Source organism: Haliotis asinina, chromosome 9 (genome assembly GCF_037392515.1).
Source record: "Haliotis asinina isolate JCU_RB_2024 chromosome 9, JCU_Hal_asi_v2, whole genome shotgun sequence".
In the NCBI taxonomy this organism is placed as follows: Eukaryota; Metazoa; Mollusca; class Gastropoda; order Lepetellida; family Haliotidae; genus Haliotis; species Haliotis asinina.
Window position 1 is genome coordinate 56,471,120 of NC_090288.1, and position 27,443 is coordinate 56,498,562.

The window sequence follows — 27,443 nt, forward strand, 5'->3', positions numbered from 1 at the left end:
CTGGACGGCCGTGATTGACAACGCATGCGCAAGATCGGTTCATCCGGGTTACTCATTTAAGGAAGCCAACGCCAGCAACAGTAACAGCAGCCTTAGTTCCAGCAGTGTCCAGCGATATGATCAGGCGTCGTCTTCGGACTGCTGGAGTCCACTGCCGACGGCCATAAGCGGGACCAACTGAATAGATAGATTATCGATAGATTATCTGGCTCTGAACAACATTAAGGTTCCTCCATTCCCGTCTTTTCCCCCAGATATAGCGCTTATTGAACACCCCGGGACGAAATTGGACGTAAGACTGCTGCAGGTAGACAGCCACACGCACTCCTACAGTTGGAACAGAGATTAGTGTTTGAGAGGAACCACTTGCCTCGGGCACTCTTTCAGGGTCTTGTGAACTCAATGAGGAGATGATGTACGGCCTGTATGGATGGTCAAGGGGGCCATATGGGCTAGTAAAGACGCTGTCACTTTTTCGCGTTCAGGGTTATCTCTAACTGACCGACTGTGGTCAGTTTGAATTTATTGCAGTTAAATGTCAGCATCAATTTTCAGATGTTAAGATGACAGTGCTTTCTAAAAAATAAACTTTTAGCATAATTTCAGCTGTCTTCTATTTACGAACGTGACAAAAAGCCAGATATGCGTTTCTTTTGCTGTTCACTACAGACCCTTTCCATTGATTTTTGATGATGTATCAATAAACACAATCAAGCTCAATCTGGGATTCGATTCATAACCCTATTAGACTATTCACACCAAATTATGTCCCCGTAACAGCGAGAGCAAAAAGTCAAGTCTCCGCTAAAATTTTATTCATTCGATTTCCAAAAATCTTGAACACACTCGTGCCCGCGGGATTACAATCAGTTACAATAACAAAACCAGTTTTCAGACGTCATTTGCTTTCATTCCCAATCTTCGTAGCAAATCTGGATGTTACAGACACGTTTTCAACATACGATGGAACAAACAAAGTGACAAGACCTGCTAACGACATCATATATCGAAGTTTCAATGCCCTCCTCTCTGCAGCTGCCACATCCATCTTGGCCTCGGCCTCCACTTCCGCTTCCGTTTCCGATAACGCCTCCTCCTCATAATGGGTCTCACGTGACCACACACGCCCTTGAACTGATCCGGCAATGGTCCGCGATGGGCCTCTATGGACATGGCCGTCTTCTTGATGCACCACAGATATTTCATACACCTGTTAAATAAATCAGCTCTTAAATATACCTCAAATCGTTCATTGAAATGCTATGTGTCAGTGTGTCAGTGTGTCAGTGTGTCAGTATGTCATTATGTACTGTTATGTTCTATGTCATTATGTCCTGTTACCCCATCTGTCGAACTTTAAAATTCTCTCAAGAGGCTAGGGATCTTTAGGCAGTGTCTTATGAATGTCATCTGTGACGTTACCTCACATTTAGTCCAACGGAACCCACTAATATCCGGGTTAGAATTGGTCTTCAGCATACTGTCGTACGAGGAGACTAAAGGTACTGGATAGTCAGTCTAGCTGACTTGGTTGACACACGTCATCGCAACCCAGTTGTGTAGATCTATGCTCATGCTGTTGATCACTGGATCACTGATCTAGATGCGATTATATACAGGCCGCTGTCATATAGCTGGAGAGTGGCGTTACCCAACCGACCAATTGTAGCCCAAGGACGAGCTACATGTCACGACAATAGTACGTTTATCGAGACACCTTTGAAGAGGTAGCAACATGACTCGACCCTGGTTTTAAAACGTCTGACAACAAAAGCTTCTTCGCATCGAGTCACCGTGGGGTCGGGGTGGAAGGTAGGGTCTACAAAAATAGTTTACTGGCGTAAAGGGCCAACCTACTCATTTTACATTTAGAACAATATTTCGTACATCTGGACAGGGCGCCGAGGATCGTTCGTATACATTTAATGTTAATGTTGACTGATAGTTTGCATACACTGAGTAGCTGAATTTCCTTCAGATGACTGCTCTTTCTAAACAGCACGATATATAAATCGTCGGGCAAAAGAAAGTAAACGATCGAATGATCGATAAAATCAAAGAAAAACATGCAATAATCATGGAACATGATGAGTCGACTTTAGTCTGTGAAAATCATCCGCTTTCTATTCCATACCAGGCAAGGACCTACAGTCTTTGCCCTCTGCAACCTACGATGTTCCTGTCACACCACGATGTTCCAGGTTTCCCCGTAGGGGACGGCGAGCTCTGATACCTGCTGCACGTAGACGTCATAGCACTGTACGTCGACTGATGACATGTCTCAGAGCCGTTGCCATCGTTTCCGTTGCCATTATGAACAGGTTGCGCAGATGACAAGTACGCAGATGGTGGACTTCCTGTGCGGTCGTCACACGTGGTCTGTCTTTGGGTGCTGCCAGTCTGACTGTAATGCTGGAACAGCCTGATGGTGGTACCACGTGTGCTGTTCAGGGCCCTTGCAGTATGGCCATTGTTGGCGTCCATCTGCGTCATGCCTATATATGGCCCTCTCTCTGTGGCATGTTAGCCGTGGCATAATTTCGGCGGTTTTCTGTCAGCTGAGATGTATGGCCCCCGATTCGCCGCCTTTTCACACCAGTACTCGACAAGCATCTTCTCCGAGATGCACGTTTTGCCATTTTTCGCAAATTCACGTACTTCTACACAACCATCATTGTGCGTATGGGCACATGATTAGTCAGTGTGTGGGCGAACCTTTCTTCCTAAAATGATTTTAAAGCTATCTTTAACAACTTTGCTAAAAACGCAATATAAAATGTGTTCACTTTCTTTTGCTAATGCGTTTAGATTTGGTTAGTGTTTTCAGTACGTTGTGCGTGGCAGAGAAATGTGCCGTATTATTTGAAAAGAATGGAACTGATTGCGTTAGAGTGAGCGAGTGTGGTTTTACGCCTCTTATAACAATAATGAAGCAATATCATCGGGACATGCGTTTATGGCAATGGGTAATTGGTAATGGATATTTGCAAATGAGCAATGGGTAATGTCCAATGGATAACAGATTATAGATAATGGCTAATGGCGAAAAAAAATAGATTATGACCAGTTGGTAATGGCTAATAAATACTGGGTAATGACAATAGAAAATCGTTATTGCCTAGCTAGTAGATGATAGCGAGTGGCCAGTGGGTAATGGATAATTGATAATAAATAATGGCCAATAGTTAATTGCCATTGAGTGATGGGCAATGGAAAATGGATGATAAATAATGGTGACGTGCAATAGGTACTACTCACGGCGGATGCTGCCCTCCACAAGGTCGCCCAATGCCTGACGCACACACTGGACAGCACCCACACGGCTTTATCACCATCTGGCAGTGTCGTCGACGCAACTTGGGACACTTGATATTGGCACAGGACTGGCGGCACAGTTTGCTCTTGTCATATCCCAAGGTGGCACTGACCAAGCCGAGGATGACCAGTGTTACAACGGCGAGGATTGTGTAAACCCTCATTGTGAGCTATTCTGAAGAATATGGTAAAGGATAAGCACAGGTTATCTTGAAGAATACCTTTTTTTCATATTCATCCCTATTAATAAATCTATGAGTATAAATTCATTGTGTACACAAAGCTTCCAAGTATACATACCTGGTTGAACACTGTTTGCTCCGCACTCAGTAATTTCAATTTATGTTTGTTCATGTTTCTAGATCAAAACAGAAGCATTGTTTTGGATAGCAATGCGGGTGAAGGTATAGAAACGTTGCCTTTTTGTTTTGATTGGGACTCAGTATTCGATAGGTGAAGAAATTATACTCATTTTAAGGTGAATGAATCAGGAAGATATTGGGATGTGGATTTTGAAGGATATTCAATATGGCCTTTTGGGTGGTTTAAGTACGTTTATGACTCATAAACCATAGTATTGACGCAGCTGTAGAGAGACGGAATCATGCACTGTTGGAGCGGCTCGGTCGAGGTCGAAATAGTATGAAATAAAGCTAGCGTCAAATTGTACGTCCTCAACGTGATTACCGCTTTTACATTTATGTATGTCACTCGACATGCATGCCACATTTCTGGTCTGATGTCATTTAATGCAAAACGTACCCGGATCTTATACTGTGGCGTAATAATCAGTTGACGTAACGAGCCATGTAGGCTGATGACATTAGTCGACAACATTTGATTACACTCGTCAGTGGACATATGGATGTGGACAATGATGTGCAGTGTTAATCATTGCCCGCACAGTGTTGATTTTGTATTACATTATTTCTGCAAAGGTATAGGGGAGTGTTGTGGTGTGACAGGGAGTTACATTACATTTTCTTAAGAAGCAAAGACATTTGTGTGGAGATCGCTATTCATCCTGAATCCTCAATCTAGGCCTGTTTTTGGAGGCCTGAATATTTTCATCATTGTCTTTCGTCCCGCATTAACTGTTTCTATAACGTATTGCCATTGTATTTGTACTGTTATAGCCCTTACACTATCATTATTGTTAAAAGCCATTGTAATCCCCTTGTAGACGTTTCTATTGATTTCTAAAGTAAATTTTCGAAAATATACACATGAGCATTAATTAAGCACTACCCATTTTCATGCTATAAGAGTGTGTTTAACATAGCACACTCGTAATTCATGATATGGAAACCAAACACATGGATATAATTTCGTTAACTGAACCATCTAAAGTGTCAATCCATCAACTACCAACACTGCTGCTACTTTTGGCTGTACTTATTGACAGTCATATGGGGGTTACTAAACACGCTATCAACAGTCATGTCCAAAACTATGGTCACCATGACAATGTCTGTGCTCCAAAGTACACAAAGTTCTAACCCCCCCCACTAATGGTGACATCAGTATTTGGGGTATCTTCCCCTCGCACGGATAACTGCTGCAATCCTCCTCCTCATGCTGGAAATCAAACGTCGAATGCTCATCATTGGAATCCTCTGCCATTCCTCATGAAGAGCCTGGGGTAATTCCTGTAGGTTTTGAACAGGTAGATCCCTTACTTGAACTTGACGCCCCGGATGGTCCCGTAAGTGCTCAATTGGGTTGAGATCAGGGCTTCTCGCATGCCAAGGTAATCTGTCAACTGCGTTGTTCTGCAAGTATGCGATAAAAGCCCTGGAATGATGGGGCCCAGCGTTATCGTCCATAAATACTGGCCGGCTGGCGACGGGGCGGTTATAAAAATGGAGGACAACATCAGCTTCCAGTACTTCCTGTTGGTATCTCTGACCATTGAGTGTCCCTTGAATGGTGATGAGATTCAGCTTACAGTCATAAGAGATACACCCCCACACTATTACAGAGCCACCGACAAAGGGTTCAGCTACATGGATCATCCGCTGTTAATAAGCCTCATTACTCCTTCTCCAAACTCGCCAACAGCCATCAGTAACACGAAGACGAAAACAGCTTTCATCTGACCAATGGATCCTGCGCCATGTCCTCAGATTGTGGTTTTGTTTTCCTTGATTGCAGAGTGGCCAGAGAATCAGTTTAGGAATTAGGAATTCGTAGACCAGGGACTAGTTGCAATGCTGGTGACAAGCTTACCTTACCTGATAATAATTTAAATTACGAAGGTACCATTCAGTGTTATTGAAAAATGACATAGTGGCATGGCAGTATCACAATAAAAAAAATTAAACGGAAACTTACTGTTATGATTCCTCGTCAAAACGAATCCGCTACATCAAGTACCGGTCGTCTTCGATTAAGACCGCCCGTGAACTGACTTAATAACACTTTATGCTTCTAACAATGAACTGTTAAGGTCGGGTGTCCTGCCTCTTTAACGATCTCACCTGTATTGAGCGACCATGGTAACATGCGGTAGTCGTGTCACAATACGTTGCATTAACTATAAATGACTATACACCTGTTGTGTTATTGACCAGAATTTTTCAATGCTGATTCATATTAATTAAATTCCGTTAACAATGTCTAGCAATTATAATCAATGACAGAAAAGAGAGCTGTATGGCTCAGAAGTCAATAGATGTAATTCATGATAACTGTCGTAATTGCAGAAACTAGAAAATACTGTGACGTTAATGCCTATGTGGAAGGCTGTGAACACAATGACCATTGTACATCCAATTATAATTACTTCTTACAACTTCTTTTCTTATAAATCCGGTGTCCATTCACATATGGATAAAACTAAAATTAGTTTTGAAAATGGTAAAGCCTGTGTTCGTATATAAGACAATGCTTCCTGGAATGTATTTGGTTGTGCTGCTGGTCCCAGGCAAAGTTGCCCCCTAAGTCTTTTTGTCTGTTTTCGTTTTGTTTTCCAACGAACTATGTCCAGTAATTTTCAGATCTTATTGAAAATAATATTTTGATGCTTTCTCATGATGTGGAGTCAGTGATATCAAAACAATTATGAATATTGATTGATCAGGTGCGAGTTTGTCAAAAATGTTTTATGATTTATTACCAGTGTTTTCGATAATATAATCAATTCACAATCTATTCAAATACATTGCGATGGTAGGATATCTAACTCAAACAATATTTGTACGAAAAATGTTTAAAAATATATAAACCAGGTCATGTCTAAGCTCGACAAACCTTACGTCCATTTTCTAATAGTTCCATACTTTAAGAAAACGATATTTTTGAACGTTTCACATATATACATAATCATAAGAATAAAAACTTATATGCTAAATGAATATTCAATGAATGTTCGGGTGCTGTGAAATATTGTTTTTCATTTACATTAAATTATTTCCAAACAGGTGTTCGCCTTGCTCACAATAAGATGCGCAGTTAAACCGTCTAAATGTTGATACATTCAGGACACTATTTCGATTTTAAAACCATTAATTTTTATGTTTTGCTAAAAGAATATTGAGTTCTACCATAGCAGCCGAGAGTTTATAACAATTAATGGAAATAAGTTGAGATATGTACTAATCAGCAAAGCAATGTCGTCTTTTTCCGAGGTCACAAAATTCACAAAACATGCCATGACGTCAACTAAAGTGTTATTATTTTCAGTAATTTCATTACATTTGGGGATGTGACTGTTACTCCTTTACTAATGATGCAAATAATTCAAAATACATTATACAAACAGGAGAATATGAAAATCTAAGAACTCACTTGTGTATCTGATATCGCCATCCAAATCCTCATTGCCTGTTTTCTCATGTAGTATTGGCATTTGTTTCTTACAAATTGTGAAACTACCAAAACGTATCCGCTCACACTGGGGAACTTTGTGCTGGAATAGTTTGGTTCACCGTTAAAAAAGGACAATATTGTGTCCGTATCCACAACCAATTCTCTGCATGTGATCTGAGTTACATTGGCCTAGTGCTATGCATAGCGGAGTTATGCCCCTAATCCCCATAATTGCATAGCCTCTCTGTGTGCGTTTGAGGTCATGGAAGAAAATTGATTTTTGACATAGATATTGCGGTCATTTTAGATTTAGTGCGAATGGCGTTATGCATTAGCCCATGAATCCATTTCATATACACTTATGTCGTTCAGATATCAAGGTGTAATTTCTTCGCTAACACTTTCGGTAAAGATACCAGAGTGCTTGTATCGGTGCACGATAAAACAAAGAAAAACTGAGTGCTTTTAAACGCATAGAAAATGTTGGACGTCATTTAGCAGTATCTATTTCTCCAACCGCAAATGTAGTTGCACTTATATTTAAAACAGCGGATAGGAAATTAAATATTCTACATTTCTGTGTAATTTCATAGCCGTACGCAGATCCAGGACCACGCGAGCGCATTTCCCGCAAAACGGTCACTTTTCAAACCTTATGAGTGAGTGAGTGAGTGAGTTTAGTTTTACGCCACACTCAGCAATATTCCAGCTACTAGTATATGGAGGCGGTCGGTAATTAATCGAGTCTGGACCAGACAATCCAGTTTTCAACAACATGAGCATTGATCTGCGCAATTGGGAACCGATGACATGTGTAAACCAGGTCAGCGAGCCTCACCACCCGATCCCATTAGTCGCCTCTTACGACAAGCTGAGTCGCCTTTTATGGCAAGCATGGCTTGCTGAAGGCCTATTCTACCCCGGGACCTTCACGGGTCTCAAAGCTTATGAAAATATGCGCCTGTAAAAAAAAAAACTCAGCGTAATTAAAAGCAAATTAATGTTTTAGAAACCTATTGCGATACGTGGACCTTAAATTCTAATCTTGGTAAAACCAAAATTATGTTTATTTTTTTAAGAAAAAGGACCGAAAGTATCAAAATCAGAAATGTGTACAGTCGTGCCCCGTTTATCCGAACCTCAGATATCCGTAAAACTACGCTTGATATTGTCACGTCCTACCAGTGTTTCTGAATCATTTAGTAGAACCCTGAATTGGTTCCTCGCTGCCGAGGGAGAAGAAAGCTTTAATTGCCTTTGTAGCTTTAAAGATTTGCACTATGAGGTTTACTTTCAAATATTCGTCTGAACGATATTACATGTATTATCATACGGGTAAGAATTATGGGGCTCTCAAAAACACAAATGGTTGGGAAGGATATTGCTGTAATATATGTAAACGGTATCTTGCGAATGTGAATACCAAATACATTTGTCTTTGGAGAAGCAGGTACATGTATATCGTATTCATGTGTTGACAATTGAAAGGTTATATTCCTTACTGGTTAAAACTCATCTCCATGTTCTCTTCGCGCTATCCACCCAAATCCGACAAAATGATACGCGATCTAGACTTGCCGAGTGTAATGAGTTCAACTGGGCAAATATATTTCATATACCCAGTTATTTTTTAAAACAACCGTTAAAACCCAAGTTTAACAAGTTATTGTCAGTTGCTAACGGTTTATTACGTGAAAAGACAATTTTCTTATTTATCAGGCTATAATGAAGAGAAATCTGCTATTGAACACGATAATTATATATAGCCTGCGACCACGTTGTATCGCGGTACTTGGCATATCCATAATCGTCAACAGAATTTGGAACTTATATGGCCTATTTCATCATGAAATCCGATTACCATGACATTTAGTCAGTACATTTGTGAAGAAAATATTATTTTAACTTTAATAGTGTTTCAGCGAGAGCCATTAGACGAACGAAGCCGGCTAATATTTCCAAAGGAGATGACTCCATCGTATCGCGGTAAACACTAAAACTCGTATTGCAAGGTGAAATAGGGATTAAAAAATGAAAATGTGAAAACGGTTGAGATATATTTTTTGCTATCCAAGTTGAACAAAACTGTGTCCATAACGAAGCACTATCTCGGGAAATCACCAGACTTCCAAAAATAGAATGCACAAATGTTCAATCAAATTAGTTTCACAGTCATTTAGAGACTTTATTCACAATGTGGACGGATAAATTTACTGTGGCGCCTCACACAAGTGATGTCAGTGCAAAATGACAAATGGGTCCAGTGCTGACACTTGTCACACTGAGCCCACTTCACAATGACAAGATAGGGGAGGGACCTCATGGCTGGAGGACTGTTCTTACCACAAAGACAACAATTTTCATTGTCATCATCAGATGCATGGGAAGAATCATGGGGTCCGAATCATCTACAAGGTATGCCGATGGACCAGGTTGTGGACCGGATGTAGAAGTGTTTGGTACTGCTATTGAGGGTTTCTTTTTCTTTACTGGAGGAACAAATTCTAAGATCTTTCTTTCGAGTGTTGTTTTTTTTGTTGATTTCATGGTGTTTACATTTTTCTGTTTGACCAGGTTTCCTCCAAGATATCACAGCAAAAATAAGTTTGTTTCCGGAACACTGAAACCGAGAGGAAACGTCATGGAAACCAACATTTTCAGTTGGTTTCCAGGGAGTTTCCTATAGTTTCATTGTGGTTTTCATGCAACTGAAACTGCACCATTTCGGGATGGTTTCCAGTTCGTGTCATTACCCACTCCTCAAGCGGGATCCAGCTGGTTTCCATGTACGAGTTTATTGAAGGTTTCAACCTGGTTTCCATGCATGAGTTTACTGTAGGTTTCAACCCGGTTTCCGTGTTATAGTTTCCAACCTAGTTTCCATGAACTGAAACTTGCTCGTGCCGGTCCTTTACCCGGTCCTCCAAAAAGAGGTTGTTTCATGTCTCACATGTAGCAAATCAGGTATTTTATTCAATTGCATAATGGTAAAAGGCTTCAGGATGACAAATAACAGAATATAACACAAATTCATTGAAACTTTACTTATTCAACAATCTGTTTGTAAACAAATAATATTCGGAATATTCAAATTAGTAAATGAAATAAAAGCAAGGTAATAATTAGCAGTGAGTATACACAAATGCTATGAATAACAAGCCCGTACACAACTCAATGATCCAATAAGTCATAATTAATATATAATAAAAGTTTGAGGAATGTATCTATGCAGAGTCAACTCACCTTTTATTCTTGTATATAGATATCACTGTTTTATTATTTCTTTTCAGATAAAGAAAGCGTTTGATCCTCAATTTGACAAAGCTGACAACCGAAACCTGGACTTGCCTCATTCATTTATTCATTTATAGTCATTTTTCCTTTACTTCACCATTGCATGGTATGTTTAGTACGGTTATTGTGAAGTTTGTGTGCATGGTAGTTGGAATATGATATGATACTTCATTACATCATGAATAAACAAGAATGTGAAGAAACGTTTGAATGTGTATCGTTTGTTCTTGTATCATTAGTTTGAAGAAACATTTTAAAATTCTGATATCCACCGAATGATGCGTCAACAAGTTACTTTTGTCTTGTTCATCTAAGCAGTGGTGATATGAATCTGCTATTCTTTCCCCAGGCACATTGAGATTGAATTATAAGACCTCATGAATATTCCAAGTTCAAAACTAAGTTTCAGTCAGGAATGGAAACCAGCAGTATACACATGACCATATAGTTTCGTGTCAGTTTTCATCTCCATTGTGGATTCTATTTGGAAACTAGGTCACCCAGTTTCAATGAATGGATACCACCTGGATGTCAGGATGGCAAACAATTGCACATTTTATGTCACTTAGTTCTAAAGAGCGCAATGGAAACCAACATGAAACTACATTTTCTGCTTTTATGTTGGTTTCCATTTAATGAGATCTGAGAATTGCAAATTCCAGATATGGAAACCAACAAGAAACCCCCGAACTTGTTTCATTTTGGTTTCCATTTACAGAATCACAGAATCCAAAATGGAATCCAGTTGGAAACTCAGTGAGTTTCGGGGAATGGAAACCAACTGGATTCCGCAATTAGACACATTACGGATGGTTTCCAGTTTTCTGGAAACCAAGTCATTTTTGCAGTGTATGGTGGTGCAAATCTCTCCTTTTGCGGTTTGGCGGTCACTGAAGTGACTTTCCTCTCCTTAAAGGACCTATGCGCTCTCTGTGAAAATGATGATGGACTAGTAGCTGATGCCTGTGATGATGACGGTGGAATGCTCGCGGATGCCTGTGGTCATGAAGATGATGGTGGAATGCCAGCTGATGTCTGCACTGATTCTGATCCTGATCTTGTACAGCAGTATAGATGTTAGCCGGTGAGACCTACATGTCAGGATATGCATGATTGCAGAGAGGATAGATGCCAGATTTTCTGAATGCTGATGTTACTTTTTAGTTAGGAGAGAGGTTTAGTAACAAGTAACAAGTATGGTTTAGCTGTGATCTTCATTCCTGGATTCCGTTGAAGAAAGAGCTGGCATTCTCTGTTGTACATACATTTAAAATGTATGCTGTCCAAATACAGCAACATCCAGTGGTTGTGTTAGGTGTGTGAGGTGGCAGCAGGAATAAAATGATGTTGTGCATTTTAGCCCACTGCACTAGCGTCAAATAAACACGTGGTCTATGGCCGTCAAAGAGAAGAAGTAGTTTGGGTCCTGACGTATCTGCCGCAATACCTCTGTCTGTGTGTGTGCGCGTGTGTGTGTGTGCGTGTGTGCGTGTGTGCGTGTGTGATTTCCTACATCATTACCTCCTCCAGTGATGGTTACTGCTGAGGACCTTGGTGACGTCACAACCCGTGGTTGACATGTAGCATCACATCACATCTTAGGTGGTGCGTGTTCAGTTGTCACACCCGTTTCACCCAAGTTAAAGACACGTTCAGGCTTGTCATGTAAACCATGAAGCGTCGTGAAGGTGGCCAGCTCTCTGAGGTATGCAGAGAGGACTTCTTCAGATGCATATTGAATTCGCAACATTGAGAGTTTTTGAGGTTTCGCCAGCGTCTCAGGAAACCATAAAACCAGTTGTCACTCACAGGTTTGTCAGTTGGTGTTCTTTTATCTTGAGTGACTGCGAAGTCTGCAGCAAGATATTGTACATTAAGTTTGGTGTACCCATAGCCTATAGAAGACATGCATTTAACATGTTCAAATAACTGTTCTCTTCATGGGAGAGAAGGGAACTAACTGTCCTCTTCATGGGAGAGAAGGGAATCTCCACCCGGCTGTGCACCAACTACAACATTACCCCTTGTTCTGTCCCTGAGAGCTGACTCCGGAACACAATACGGGCGCGCAGCACGATAAACTGACATCCCAGTCTGGGAGGCAGCAAATGCTTGTTGCAAACTAACAGGATCATACTGTCGTCTTGCTTTAGCAGGAAAATTGAGTTTTCACTTAGCTTTGCGAAAATCCTGAAAAAATATTACTTTTAAATTGAAATTATTATTTCAAAAATGATATCTTTTTTAAAACATTTGAATAAAAAAGAGAAAAGAATATTTCAGAAAATTTTCATTTTCATTGTAATGTTCTTTATACTTCATATCTTGTTTGATTTTATACTTTAGACATGATTTCAACCATATTTCAATGCAAAATATGATGTTAAATAATGAATTTGAATAAATAACCATGTGTACAAGAGTACAATAAATTGTTTCTTAATTTCTATTTTGTTTGAGCGTGCAAATTCGTTTTCATTGATCAGGGATCATTTTACATTTTCTTTCCTTATTTGAATTACAACTTTTGGCATCCACCGTCAGATTAATACAGCTCCTAACGTCACTTCCGTTACCTTATATGGCATCAATAAGGTGCAGGCGACCTAGTTCAGATCAAGTGGGAAGGGTCATTAACGACACGTAAATATCATTGCATGTATTTCATGGATGGGGTTGAAACAGATTCCAAAAGATTCCAGAATTTAATGTTAATATTTCTCCTGGATAATACGTACGAAGATTTGATACATCGTTGCCGGCTCGTTGTCGTGTTGTCGCAACGGAAATACACACAGACTGCTGGAGTATATATCTGCCTCTCCGCAAACGCTTGATCTATATAACCGCTGCCTGACCGCTCGCTGTGTTAAGATCTGCATAACTGTTTCTCACATCAAGACTTCGCGGAGTTGACAATATATTTGTGACCCATTACTGTTGATTTGACTCATTTGTATTGTACATGAAACCTCTATTGTGAATCTCAGAATTTTGATTTCTATCTGACTTTGTTTTTGCTGAATACAAACATATTGAAAATATTGTTTTTGTTGAATGCAAACATATTGCTTTGCTGGTTCTGAGGGGATTTCATGAACCTTTTGTCACGGCAAATTTTTAACCGTAACACTGGAATGGGATGCACACCTTGCACCCATTAGGGAGTCGAACCCGGGTCTTTGACATGACGAGCGAACACTGTGACTTCTAGCCTACCCCACCGTCACCGTACCCTGTACATTCAGGTGTGTGTCCATCATTGTATGCATGGTGACAGATTAAACGCTGTACAGGTGAATGTCCCTTAGACATACCAGAACCATGTCAGTAATTATGTTCCTTGTCAGTAATATGTCCATCCTCATAGATTTCACCGACACTTAAACGTGAAACGTCTTTCCCGGCGTTCCTTCATCGCAATATGAATGTAAGGCAGAGCAAAACCAAATTCACTCACTCACTCACTCAAGAGAAGAGTGCACACGGACAATGGAATGTTGACAGTGTTATGGAAATACATTTCAGGACATAAAGCTACGAACAGCGATTCACCCTGTCTACAGGGGTGATGACTTACAGTATTCATTGTTGCATCTCATTATTCACATACCGTACTTATATGAGTGAGTGAGTGAGTTTTAGTTTTACACCACACTCAGCAATATTCCAGCTATATGGCGGCGGTCTGTAAATAATCGAGTCTGGACCAGACAATCCAGTGATCAACAACATGAGCATCGATCTGCGTACTTGGGAACCGATGACATGTGTCAACCAAGTCAGCTAGCCTGACCACTCGATCCCTTTAGTCGCCTCTTACGACAAGCTGAGTCGCCTTTAATAGCAAGCATGGGTTGCTGAAGGCCTATTCTACCCCGGAACCTTCACGGGTCCCGTACTTATATGAAAAACTAAGATTTACTCTCGAGAAATAGAATGTAAACAATCACCCTCGAAAACGGCTAAAATCAAAACACACTATGTTTTCGATGGTGATGTAGTTGAGAAGGGCATCATATTTTGTGGTTTGGACTGAAGTCATCACGTTTCGACGTGTATTATCGACCTGGTAATGTTCCGGTAGCGATTCCTTGTTAGAGCAAATCCAGTTTTCAATTTCCTACTTTGGCTGACGGTTTATGACAGTTGTTTAGGGTGTGTTCGCTATGATTATTCATGTCAGACTGTCTGGTATGTCTAGAGGCGGGACGATTATTACATTACAAGTTGAAGTAGTTTCGTGATGATGAACAATTAAGGAAATGCCATAAATAGTGCCAGGCCTATTCAAAACCTAAAAACGAAAACATCCTTTAGCTGCCACATTTATACCCTTGCACTTGTCACACATACAGATCACTTGCCGTCGTCGCCCTTGCTTGATTTCCAGCCCCCACCCCCAACCCCCCAACCCCACCACCGCCACCATACCTTAGTATCTTATGTAATCAAACAACCATACAGACACTACATTATGGAATCAAACAACATACATGCAGTACTTTATGGATCACACAACCACGAACACAGTACTTTATGGAATCACACAATCATACAGACAGTACCTTACGGACTCGCACAACCATGGAAACAGTACCGTATGAAATCACACATCCATAGAGACAGTACCATAGGGATTCACACAACCATGGAGACAGTACCTTATGGAATCAACAACCACACAGTATCTCATGGACCTGGTACCTCATGAACAATATAATACCAGTCTGGTATTCATTGATCAACTTACTAAGGGACCATGGGACCGAACAAAGGTGTTTATCAAATACAAAACATTCCGCTTCAGCAACCCATGCTTGCCTTGAAAGGCGACTGTGCTTTTTGTAAGAGGTGACAAACGGGTTTGGGTGTTCATGCTTGCTGACTTGGTTGACATATGTCGTCGGTTTCCATTTCTGCAGATCGATGTTCGTACTGTTGATCACTGGATTGTCTGGTCCAGACCCGATTATTTACAGACCGCAGCCATATAGCTGGAATAGTGATTGTTGCGGCGTAAAACTAAACCCGCTCACTAACTCACTACAAAACATTCAGCAACTATATAGCGAGCAAACAGTTCCACGACTGTTGCTTTAAGGCGCGTGTAGATCAGTCGTTACCTGTTTACAGTTCCACGACTGTTGCTTTAAGGCGCGTGTAGATCAGTCGTTACCTGTTTACAGTTCCACGACTGTTGCTTTAATCCGCGTGTAGATCAGTCGTTACCTGTTTACAGTTCCACGACTGTTGCTTTAAGGCGCGTGTAGATCAGTCGTTACCTGTTTACAATGAGCTACAAAGAAAATGGAATTAACAGTATTAACTATGCGGGTTCGAACCATGGCTTATTGGAAGTGCCAAGGAAGATTTTCACTGAAAAGGTATGAAATGCAAGGTGTCGCTGTTTGAAACGCTAACATTTCCTCATCGTAAACGTGACAAACGTAGCGTTCAAGAAAAAAAACCCTACTTTCCCTGTTAGTATTTTTAATGCTGTAAACATGTCACTTTATCACCCATGTAAAAGACCCAGGAACCCCTGTTGTAGCACTAATTCTGTTGCATGAGTGCTGCCAAATCTTGTATTTAATTAGTGTGCAACACGTGTGCAATATGATGTTGAGTGTTTTAGTGTTCCTGAGTTTTGCCCTGTATACTGATGCCCTGTCATGCGCTAGCTGTAAAGGTGTTGCATGTCCTCTAATCATCTTACCTTGTAAGCCAACGGAATACGTGTACACGCCTTGCGGTTGTTGCCCACAATGTCCACTTGAGCTTGGACAACCCTGCGGAAGCTTGACACAAAGGTATTTGAGGTTGTTTTCGTTTAAGTACGATCTGTGAAATCCATTCCCGATACTTCTGTCCTCCAAAACCAGCACAGACGCGGACGCAATTCGTAACAGTGTTGCATTAATACATCTCCCGCTCCTCCCAGCGTACTCTCATCCTATTGGTTAGTGTGCAATGGTTGATTTAGTGTTTGCACTACGATAAACGTATTTGACTTATTCGCTGCAATTATTCGAATATGACAGATGTCATGGAATCAAAGGAACAACTGGTTCTTAGAGTTCAATGCAAGACACCAAAATGCACTACTATGACTTTCTACATATATACAATATTGCGTGCCATGTGTATACTTTACTGCAGCGTGTGACATATGATGGAGTTTGTTTAGTTTTACGCTGGATTTAATATTATTTCAGCCACGTTACTGCTGACCAGAACACGCTGAGGAGGTGACATACTGTACCTATGCCGGGAATCGAACCCGGGTCTACAGCGTAACGAGCGAACGCTTTTTAAAACTAGGCTACCTGAGGCCAATCATGTAGTGTGTTTATTGTATAATTTTACTTCACTACAGTGTATGACATTAGCTTCCTGGTTTACTTTACAACAGCTTCTCATATATCTTCACTGGTTTATTTTTATTTTACAACAGTGTGTGATATGCATATACTGGTTTGCTTATAAAAAGTAAACTCTACAAGAATGTGTGATATGTAGTTACTGATTAACTTATATACAGTATACTTTACAACAATGTGACATGTATTTACTGGTTTACTTATATACTTTACAACAATGTGTGACATGTATTCAGTGGTTAACTTACACACAGTATCCTTTACAACAGTTTGTGATTTGTATTTACTGGTTTACTTATATTTCACAACAACCTGTGGTGTGTTTACTGAATATGTATAGCGGTCACAAATATTCAATACTATAGTATCGGTCAAAACAAACACTTCAGTTGACTAATCTCTACCAAACCCTTATTTAGTCATGGAAACTGACTGTTTGTCAGAGTTTGATAAAAACTGTAGCTCTACTGCAAAATGCCACTTTGGACGTTGACTGGTGTTTCGTCTCAAATTCGAAGCAAAATCACAGATGTTACAAGACTTGGGTTCTACAGTTTCTGGAAACACAAACATTGTTACAATTCTAACAGATAATCTATTCTGTAAATGCGATTCTTGGATTCGAACCATGACTACCATGACTGAGGGGGGCGTAGAACAGGGAGAATATACACCAAAATACCAGCATCTACCTATCTCCAACCCAAAAAATGCCATTTGCACGTTCACACATCTGTTATGCACAAACAATATAATGACACCGATTTGTTACAGATGCCAGTTTGATCTTTGGTGCTTCAGGCGTAATGGGAACAAGATAGAAGCGTACAAGAACGTGCCATGGTATCTCAGTTTCAAGGGGGTGTGCGCCAGGATTGACGTCTGTACAAGCTAAAACTCTCAAGGTCAGCATCGATGTAAAGTGAGTGAGTGCTTGAGTTAGTTACTTTTACGCCGCTTTTGACAGCATTCCGGAAATATTAAGCTGGTGACAACAAAATTTGTTTCGCACACTGAACCGTTGTTGGCACTCGTTGGATGTTGCGGAAAGGGGCGAGTATAGACGAATGACATTAAACATGTATAAGACAAAATGTTATGGATGTCAACGTCTTCTTTATGCTTTACACAACGTTTCTTGGCTAGTCCTTGCCCATTCGTCAGGCGGATGCTAACAAATGACAATGATTTGAATGGGTTTTTTCTAATAAACATGTCGCCATCTTTGTTCGCTTGGCGAGTCAGCTGGGAGGATAGTTCGCGGGCGCTCGCGATTCTGAACACGCCTCTGGCTTGTCACCAGGACAAGTGCTTTTGCACATAGCTTTGAGAATTATGCTTTGTCGAAATAGACAGGGCATGACTCCACGTGGAAAATATGAAGTGTATGTATGTACATGAATGAATGAATGAATGAATGAATGAATGAATGAAGAGAAGGGACATATACACAGCAGCTGGGTTTGAGTATCGGCTTTACTTATTTATTTTCAGAAACTGCTTCTGATCACAAGGAAACAGATAGGAGGCACTATTTAAAACAGTCATTCATTTATGCAAAATGTGCTCTGTGTAAATGAATTACGTTAGCTTCGGAAAATGACTGACGCCCCTGTCATGGAAGAGCTGTCTAAATGCAGGAAGTGTTAGACTATACGACGTTTTGTGGTCTTTCTGAAAACTTGATTATAGATTTTCATGGGCACGGTGATGCACCTGGAATATGCAATAGCACTCACAAACACTTGGACTGATGCAGTCGCTATATTTGTCAGATACAGCAACATATAAATGAGTGATTTAATGATTCACGTGAGTTTGTTATATATGAAAAAGTAACTTGCTCCATGACGTACTCGAAAGATGTCCGGTTGGAAAAACGGGAAGCAGTGTTTCATGGTCATATCCTTGAACCAAGGTTCATTCCAGTCACAGGATTAGTTGACTTTGCTGGCAATTTGGACACACATTTGTGTGTGCATTGACTTTGCTGGCAATTTGGACACACATTTGTGTGTGCAGGGACATCTCGGAGAACCTATATACCAACATTTACGTGTTCTTACACCAATGTAATTTGTTATAGAAATGTTACTATTTTCCTGTTTTGATTATTTCTAAAGTTTTATGATTAATCTTAAGACAGAAGTTCAAGAGGTACATTGCCTCTGAGAGTTGGATAATATGCGCTAATGTTTCACCCCGGGGCAAGGTCTGACAAAGTCACATTTATAGACTTTTTAAAAAAAATAAGGTATATGTGTCGCAAGTCAGCTGAACTGACATAGACTTTGTGTACTTTTGTCTTTATCCGTTAACTCTGTCATGTTGATGAACAATAAGAATGACCGGAGCATATTTAGCAGCCTCCAGTGTCATTAATCTTACCTTGCACATACATGTCGTTTTCAATCAATGTACCACAGTTACAAGAGAGTCACATCTTTATGTTACCAGGTGGAAATGCCGAACTGTGGGAATTCGTTCGGAACTTTGTGTTGGTAGTATTTGGGCTGTTGCCTAACTCCTGGTTATGGTATGCATGTCTCCACTGGTCCATTATCTACCTTAGTATGTTACGATTTTAGATGTACTGAAACTATCCAACATCACCGAATGCGAGAGCAGTTTGATGGGACAGTGAATAATATTTTTGAAACATTGAATGACACATGCAATTGTATCATATTTGTAATGTATCAATGCTCAAGATGTCCACCACTGGACTGCTTGTGGTCCAGGTTGTTTACAGAGCACTGTCTTATACCTGGAATAGTGTTTTGTGCGGCGTCAAACAAACGAACATAGGAACGGGAGCGAAAGGAGCGAACGGATGATAGAACGAAGGAAAGAAGGAACGAGCGAATGATGGAAGAAAAGAAGTTCATAGGCTGCTCTTTTGTGAGGTCACGTCAACAAAGTAGACAAGAATCCATACCGTCTTTGAAAGCTGCCTTATGATTGGTACCAGAACCACTCCATTTCACAGTGAATCGTTAACGTTGTGTTGAGGTGTCCGTATCTGGGAGTCGTATGGATGATTATCCTATTTGCCTTGTAGCTATTGCTTGGATGTTATATACATGGTGTTGGTGTCTGGTGAAAATCACACAGACAATACCGTTTAGCACAACCACACGGACAGCTCCTAATGGAATTTCACTGCCACACAGCCAGTGTCTTATGGTATAACACTGCCACATGGTACATTATGGAATAACATTGCCACACAGACAGTATCGTATGGAATAACAATGCACACATATTGTATTTTATGGATTAACACTGTTACACAGACAGTATCTTATGGATTAACACTGTTACACAGACAGTATCTTATGGATTAATACGAACACTCACAGTACCTTACGGAATAACACAATCACACAGATAGTACCTTATGGAATAACACTGCCACACAGAGGGTATCTTATGGAATAAAACTTCCATACAGGCAGTATCTTATGTACCAACGCTGTCACAGAAACAGTACTGCTTGGATACACTCTACATTGAGTACCACACAAAGCGCCACAGAGAACCAGCCATACAGTATGTCATGCAAAACAATGATATAGAGTAGCTCATGGAATCACGTTTATGGAACGCTGCCACATGGACTGTACTAAACAAAAGACGTTAAAGTGTAAAGTGTTCCGAAACAAAGCGTAGCAAATAAATGGTTCTTAAGAGAGCAGGTACGTACTGTATTCAAAACGGTTTACAATGGGCCTAATTGTGTTTCCTTAAAAACTAGCCGCACTGCTTAAGTGGAAGATTTAAACTGGATGATGAGGTAGGACAACTGTCATTTATAAGGCATCAAATGTAAAGTGAGCTGTCAAATGTAAACTGATGTGTCTCTGTTTGAAACGCTATTTCCTTGAACATGCCAAACAGGCAGTTCCAGAGAACTTTTCTCGTATCAAGAATAGAATTTTAAGCTATAAAACACGTCTCTCTAATCCCCGCCATGCCTCGAACGCCTATATAAACAATGCAGGTACCCGTTTTGTAATAATCCTGTTGCAGGGGTTGGACAAGTGTTGTAATCAACTCGTGTAAGACAGTCTGCAGTATGATGTTGGGTGTCTTAATGTTCCTGAGTCTTGCACTGTCTTCTGATGCCTTGACTTGTGCTAGCTGTGAAGATGTTGCTTGCCCGACCGCGGGCTTACCCTGTCAACCTCCAGACTACGTCTACGCCCCTTGCGGATGTTGTCCACAATGTCCACTTGAGCTTGGACAACCATGCGGAAGCCTGACACAAAGGTATTTAAATCTGTTTTCGTTTTTGTGTCATGTGTGAAATCCGTTCCCGATTTTTGTGTCGCCTAAGCCCAGCACAGACTCGGGCCCAATGCAATATTGTTGCATTAAAGCAACCTCCATCCTGTCATTCTACTCTCATCCTATTGTATAAGTGTCCAATGGTTCATTTTGCATTACGTTATACACACAGAACAAGGATTCGTAGTAAAATTTCAGCGAGAACTCTGTTTAATAACACACATGCGCTTACTATTTTTTCTGATATATTTACATTATACAGTATCGTATGATATATGCGTACGTTTGCCTTTAGTACAGTGTGATATGTGTATGCTGATAGACAATACTTTACTACAGCATGTGAAACGTGCATGTTGATTTACTTACACGTCACTTTTACGTATGAAAATAACTGCCAAATGGTTCATTTTGCATTATACTACCTCACACATAAAAGTCGTTTTCTGATTGGCTAAGCGGGCAGACAGACAGACGTATTTTTAGAGTGGTTATGAGGCCAAGAGTACAGTGACATTTTTACATAATCTTCTTTAACGCACAGGCATGGATAGTACATTATTGTTTACAGACATCATAAAACGTTATAGATTTTGCTGACAAATATGGCTAGGTGCATAATAACATTTGGATTTTGGGGAGTTAGTAAATTCACAAACTTCTGTATGTTGGGATTTACACAATTATATGGGGGTATATATCTGTTGCGTAAATGAGATTAAACAGGGCATTGTAACAGAAAATGGTACTTGTCTTGGGCAATATAGACACATTGGGCACAATGGCAGACCTGGTGTCATCTTTGGGTCTTCTGTAGTTTTGAACATTCAGCTTACTAATACCACATCTAAATTTTGTAAGAGATCTACCGAGTTGCATAGAGGATAATATTTCAAATATGTTTCATAGGCAATGTCGTGTTTACATAATGAATATGTATGCACATACGTGGAGCTTGCAATATCGGATGACCATTCTTGGTAACATATATCTCTACAGCGTTGTTTGAAGAGCCGTAAGAATATATAAGGATTTCAAACTGTTTGGTGGATCCATACAAATGCAAAACGTATTGAAATGACAATGTTCTAGTTGGAGAGGTCCAGTTCATCTAGTTCATCTATCATCTAGATTTTCATCATATTGTAGCAACGTTTAAACCATCTTGTTTCGAGCTGACAGAGTAGTTGTTACCAGGATATAATAACTCTTGTTTTATTATTGATTATTCCGCTGAAACAGCATCATTAGCAGAGCGGTAACTAACACATAGCACTTTCAAAACATGGAGAGGACTTTTTCGATGCTATTACGATACATTGTTCCCCAAATTTCGGGTCCGTCGAGGAAGATTGGTTGGATTTTGTCATAAACAATTTTAAGGAATGTATCTGGGGAAAGCGATTTAAATTGGCTTACAAATCTTTTGCTGCGATATAACGCATTTTCGGCTTGTTTACACAGACCATCACAAGCTCTTGAAAACAGGTTCCGGCATGAAAACATTAATCCTAGATATTTGCTATACGAAGCACATTCCAGTCTTTCAGAGCCAATATACCATTTTTCATTCTTCGAAAACCCGCCACTTTTTGGAATACAACAATCTTAGTCTTTTCGGTGTTAATCGACAATCCCCACCTCTTGTAATATGTTTCAAGAAAATCTATTTTCTTCCATAAGTTTATGACACTATGTCCGAATATGGCAAAGTAATCCGCAAATAATAAGACAGATAATGCATGAATGAAAGCATCACTATATTCGCTATTCACAATATCGTTCACGAGTTCCTCTCTATATACAATATACAGAACGGGAGACAGTACACAACCCTGTCGGACTCAAGCAGTTGATTTAAATACATCAGTCATAATCTGCTTATTGGTTCTCAGAGCTGTTCTCACATTCGAGGACATATTGCGAAGCACAGAGGTTATGTTGCCAAGTACACCATTATTTAAAAGAACATACAATTACTTATTTTTATCAACTGTGTCAAATGCTTTTCTGAAGTCTACAAATATAATAGAATTTGCCAGGAGTTTTTCCTTATACATTTATGAAATCAGTAAGTTTTACTGATAATGTCTAGACGTAATATCCCCCTTTAATTAGTTGGATCGTCTCTATTTCTTGTCTGAAGCAGGACAATACGGCCTAAGTGCTGGGCTTCAGGCAATATCCCCATACTAAGAATTTCATTAAAAAATCGTTTATAAAAGGTGACAATACATGACAACTAGCTTTGATAGCCTCCGTCGGGATATCATCTGCTCAAGGGGATTTGGGGGGTACCGTTTTTCATTACACAGCATGTGGTCACAGTCGCTGCACTGACCACAATTAATAACTCCATTATCAATACAGTGGTTTACATCATCAAAATTCGGGCTTATGGTCATTATGAATGAGTGAATTTAGTTTTACGCCGCCCTCAGCAGTATTCCAGCTGTATGGCGGCGGTCTGTAAATAATCGAGTCTGGACCAGACAATCCAGTGATCAACAGCATGGACATCAATCTGCGCAACTGGGAACCGATGATATATGTCAACTAAGTCAGCGAGCCTGACAACCCGATCGATTCTTACGACCTTTTATGGCAAGCATGGGTTGCTGAAGACCTATTCAGCCCCGGACCTTCGCGGGCCTATGGTCATTATGTGGGCTGAGCATTGACGTGAAATATTCAAACCAGTTATCAGACGATATATTACCACAACTAGGTTTCGATGCCTTTCTTAATGTCTTTCTTAATGTCTTTCCATAAGTCTTCACTTATATTGCTTCTTGCTGCATCTAGAAATTCATTTTCAATATCTTTTCTCTAATACTGCCTTTCTAAAATCTCGTTTTGCTGCGAGATACTCGGTACAATGCACAGGATCGTTTGTCACTCTGAATCTATTGAAAATTGTATACTTTTTGCGTTTTGAAATTTCGCATTCTTTGTCAAACCACTTGGGTTGTGTTGTTTCATGCTTTGTTCTGTGAGTGATGCATGTATGGAAGTATCGAGTATCAGTCACAGAGAGACAATTTCTGAAAAGGTCAAGCAAGCAGTTTAAGGTTTTATCAATGTCATTATGGATGTTGTAATCAGAGGCCTGTATGAGAGTGTTAACAGAACTACACATAATATCAACAAACTCACCCAGCTGCTCCCGTCTCCACGCGTACCTGTCGAATGCAGGTGACTGAGTGGGAGTGTGTGCTGCACGTGCAGGAGTCTGCGTGCGGGTCACGTGACAACAACTAACTTATTGTAATCGGGAAGTGATCAGACACTGTTCTGTGATTATTTCAAACTCTTTGTAATAGTCATATAAATTTGTTGGTACAATACAGTAGTCTACTACCCCGTTACCTTGTCACCCTATTATGTGAAGTCCCCTTGTTTATCTGACCCCGATCTCACGTTTAAAATATGTACTTTCATACATCCACACACCTTCATACATATATAACTCTGTGTGAACAGCAGTCCGCTATTTACAGTGTATACGGGTGAACTGTGTGGATATAGACTATATGATGTATACGACAATACCACCTCACGGAGAAAGCCCTCTCCCATAGCAGGCATGTCCTGAAAATGGATTTTGTAAATCTGTAGTATGTTTGGCCCATGTTTCGTGTGAAAACGTCAATTGCTTTTAAAAGGTTATGGTTTGTAATTTCGAAGAGAGGGTGGATGTTTCGTGATAGGAATGATATCAATGTACTGCTAATAGGAGTCGTATCGTGTTCATCATGCTCATGGTTTAGATCAAAGTCAGTATTACGAACATTCTGGTTATACGTAACCTGTGGACGTGTCTGACCTCGACCACCATCCTATCTGTCTCTCGGCTCCTTGCCGGCATGTCGAGGCGGGCTGGTCTGCTACTCGTCTCTCGTCTTCGGGGCGAGTCACGACGGTCAGGGTTTGGGGTGCGTCTCTCGGTTTATCCTGGTATCTCCACGAGGCATTTATTTGTATTGTCGCACATGAATACAGAGCTATTTACGACCAATTTGTCAGACAAAATGTAACATTCGTCTACTTTCTGTCTGTATTCTTTCACGTACTCCCCAGTATTTTCCGAGTCTGTCTCTCTATTTGAGTAAGGTCCGGGTTCACCCCGAGCATCCTATCGCTCCATCCTCGATATCTCCAGGGTATACTTTCCAATAAGTCTCTCTACTATATCCTAGATGTATCTACGGCCATGTCTTGTAAATTTATTACCTCCCTTGGCTGGCTTTTTATCCAATGTGGTGTATAACTTTGTATAACTGCCTTCACTACAGTCTGTGACGTGTACATAGTGCTTTGCATGTCCGATAGTGCAGAGTGTGACATGCGTATACTGATGTATTTATACTATACTACTGTGTGTCATATCATGAGTTTACTGATATTTTTATACTTTACTATGTCATACGATAAGTGTGTACTGAAATATTTATCCCATGCTACAGAGTATGATACGTGTAAAATACTGATTTTACTCTGATATACCGTTTGGTGCACGTGCATATCTATATATATGCGTATATAGTACTATTCCATATGATATATGTTTTACTAATAATTACACTGACATTTTACTATAGCATATGTTGTGTGTATGTTTGAATTATACTACAGTGTGGGATATGAGTGCAATGATATACCCTATTGTAGCTTGTGTACTGACATATGTACACTTTATCATGGTACGAGGAAAGCGTATATATTACAGTTAGTGAGTGAGTGAGTTGGGTTTTACGCCGTTTTTAGAAATATTCCAGCAATATCCAGGCGAGGAACACCAGAAGTGGGCTTTACACATTGTAGCCATGCAGGGAACTGAACCCGGGTCTTCGGTGTGACGAGCGAACGCTTTAACCACTAGACTACCCCACCGCCTCCTGACATTTACAAGCGTGCACTGTGTTGGACATGTAGAATGGTAACTCCCTTAAGGGCATTTTAGATTCGATGCATATTCTTTCATCGTTGTCAGGCTGGAAGGAGACGTAGTGGAGCAGGTATACATGAGGGTCCTACTGTTTTGCGAAATGGTAATATCCAAGTTTTGAATCATGAGGTTTCATGTCGAATTTAAGACGACAGACATCACTGTGCGAATCTATATATACCTGGGCGCGATCATTAATATATACAAGATGCCGACGCGGACTCGTCATGGAAAATTTTATTTTCCAGGTGCCAGTTTGATCTTTGGTGCTTTAGGACAAGTGGAAACAAGATAGAAGCATATAAGAACGTGCCGTTGTTTCCCAGTTTCCAGGGTGTATGTGCCTATGTCGACATCTCGACAAACTAAAACTCTCCAGTGTCAGTTAAGGTAAGTGTCATCATGGGGATACTGAGGGTGTCGGGGGTACCGACTGTCACGGAGTAGAGATCTTGTCCCTGCATGCAGTTATGTTATTGTCATGTTGCATTTGTATCAAACCTGGGATTACTCGAAGTATTGGTGTCAGAAAGGGACTAGAATTCTTGAGCACCTAGGTCTGTTGTCACTACCTCTTACTCATTGAGAACTACTCGTAAGAATGGCTTTTGGCTAAAACAACTGGGCATGACATCACGGACCAGAGACGTTCCCATCTTGAACAAACTTCCAGTCATGAAGTGTATTTATGAACACGTTGGACGAGTGAAAGACTCGGTACACATATTCACCATCCGATTTCAAGTACTGAAAAGGTTTGATCTCCTGATGCCACTATTACTTATTTGTTTTCAGAAACAACCTCTGATCACGTGAAGACACACAAGCAAACAGCTATATATATATTGAGTTGTTATCAGTCGAATTGTTATCATGCAGTAATACATTTATGTCAAATATGCTCTCTGTAAATAAATCACTGTTTATTCTTCGAAAATTGCCTGAAGTTCCTGCTTGGATTCCACACCCAAAATGTCATGGTACTATATTCTTGTCGAAGAAGCAGTTTAAATGCTGAATTTGTGAGGCCCTGGGGCATTTTGGTACTAATGAAGACCTAATTGTAGAGATTTCATCACCAACACTACCACATATACTGATACAGTTGTTGTATATGTCAGGTACAGTAACATAAATGTGGAAACTACTGCTAGAGAGAGCGAGCGAGTGAGTGAGTGAGTGAGTTTGTTATATCTGGAAACTAGGCAACTTGATCCGTGATGTACTCGATAGAGAAATTTTGCTTCTGGTTTGAAAATAGGGAAACGGCGTTTGATGGTCATATCCTACAACCAAGGGTCATTATGAAGATATATAAAAAGGTAATTTGCTCCATGATGTACACGAAAGAGTAATTTTGCTGCCGGTTTGAAAACCTATGATTGATGGGCACAGCTTAGACC

The 27,443-nt window shown here is 40.3% G+C and overlaps 2 long non-coding RNA genes and 1 pseudogene across 3 annotated transcripts; 1 reads left to right on the forward strand and 2 right to left on the reverse strand.

Moving 5' to 3' along the window:
• Positions 1–798: 798 nt before the first annotated feature.
• On the reverse strand, positions 799–24,307 carry LOC137296205 (uncharacterized). 2 transcript variants are annotated; one of them, XR_010957630.1, is made up of 3 exons: positions 24,249–24,307; positions 3,259–3,490; positions 799–1,210 (listed from the first exon to the last, which is right to left on the reverse strand). It is a non-coding gene; the product is annotated as an uncharacterized lncRNA (long non-coding RNA). The 2 variants fall into 2 exon arrangements; XR_010957631.1 differs by lacking the exon at positions 24,249–24,307 and adding an exon at positions 5,650–5,792.
• LOC137296456 (uncharacterized) lies at positions 11,511–12,327 on the reverse strand (annotated as a pseudogene).
• LOC137296204 (uncharacterized) lies at positions 20,142–26,430 on the forward strand. Its single transcript, XR_010957629.1, has 2 exons — positions 20,142–21,074; positions 26,289–26,430. It is a non-coding gene; the product is annotated as an uncharacterized lncRNA (long non-coding RNA).
• The last annotated feature ends 1,013 nt before the right edge of the window (positions 26,431–27,443 follow it).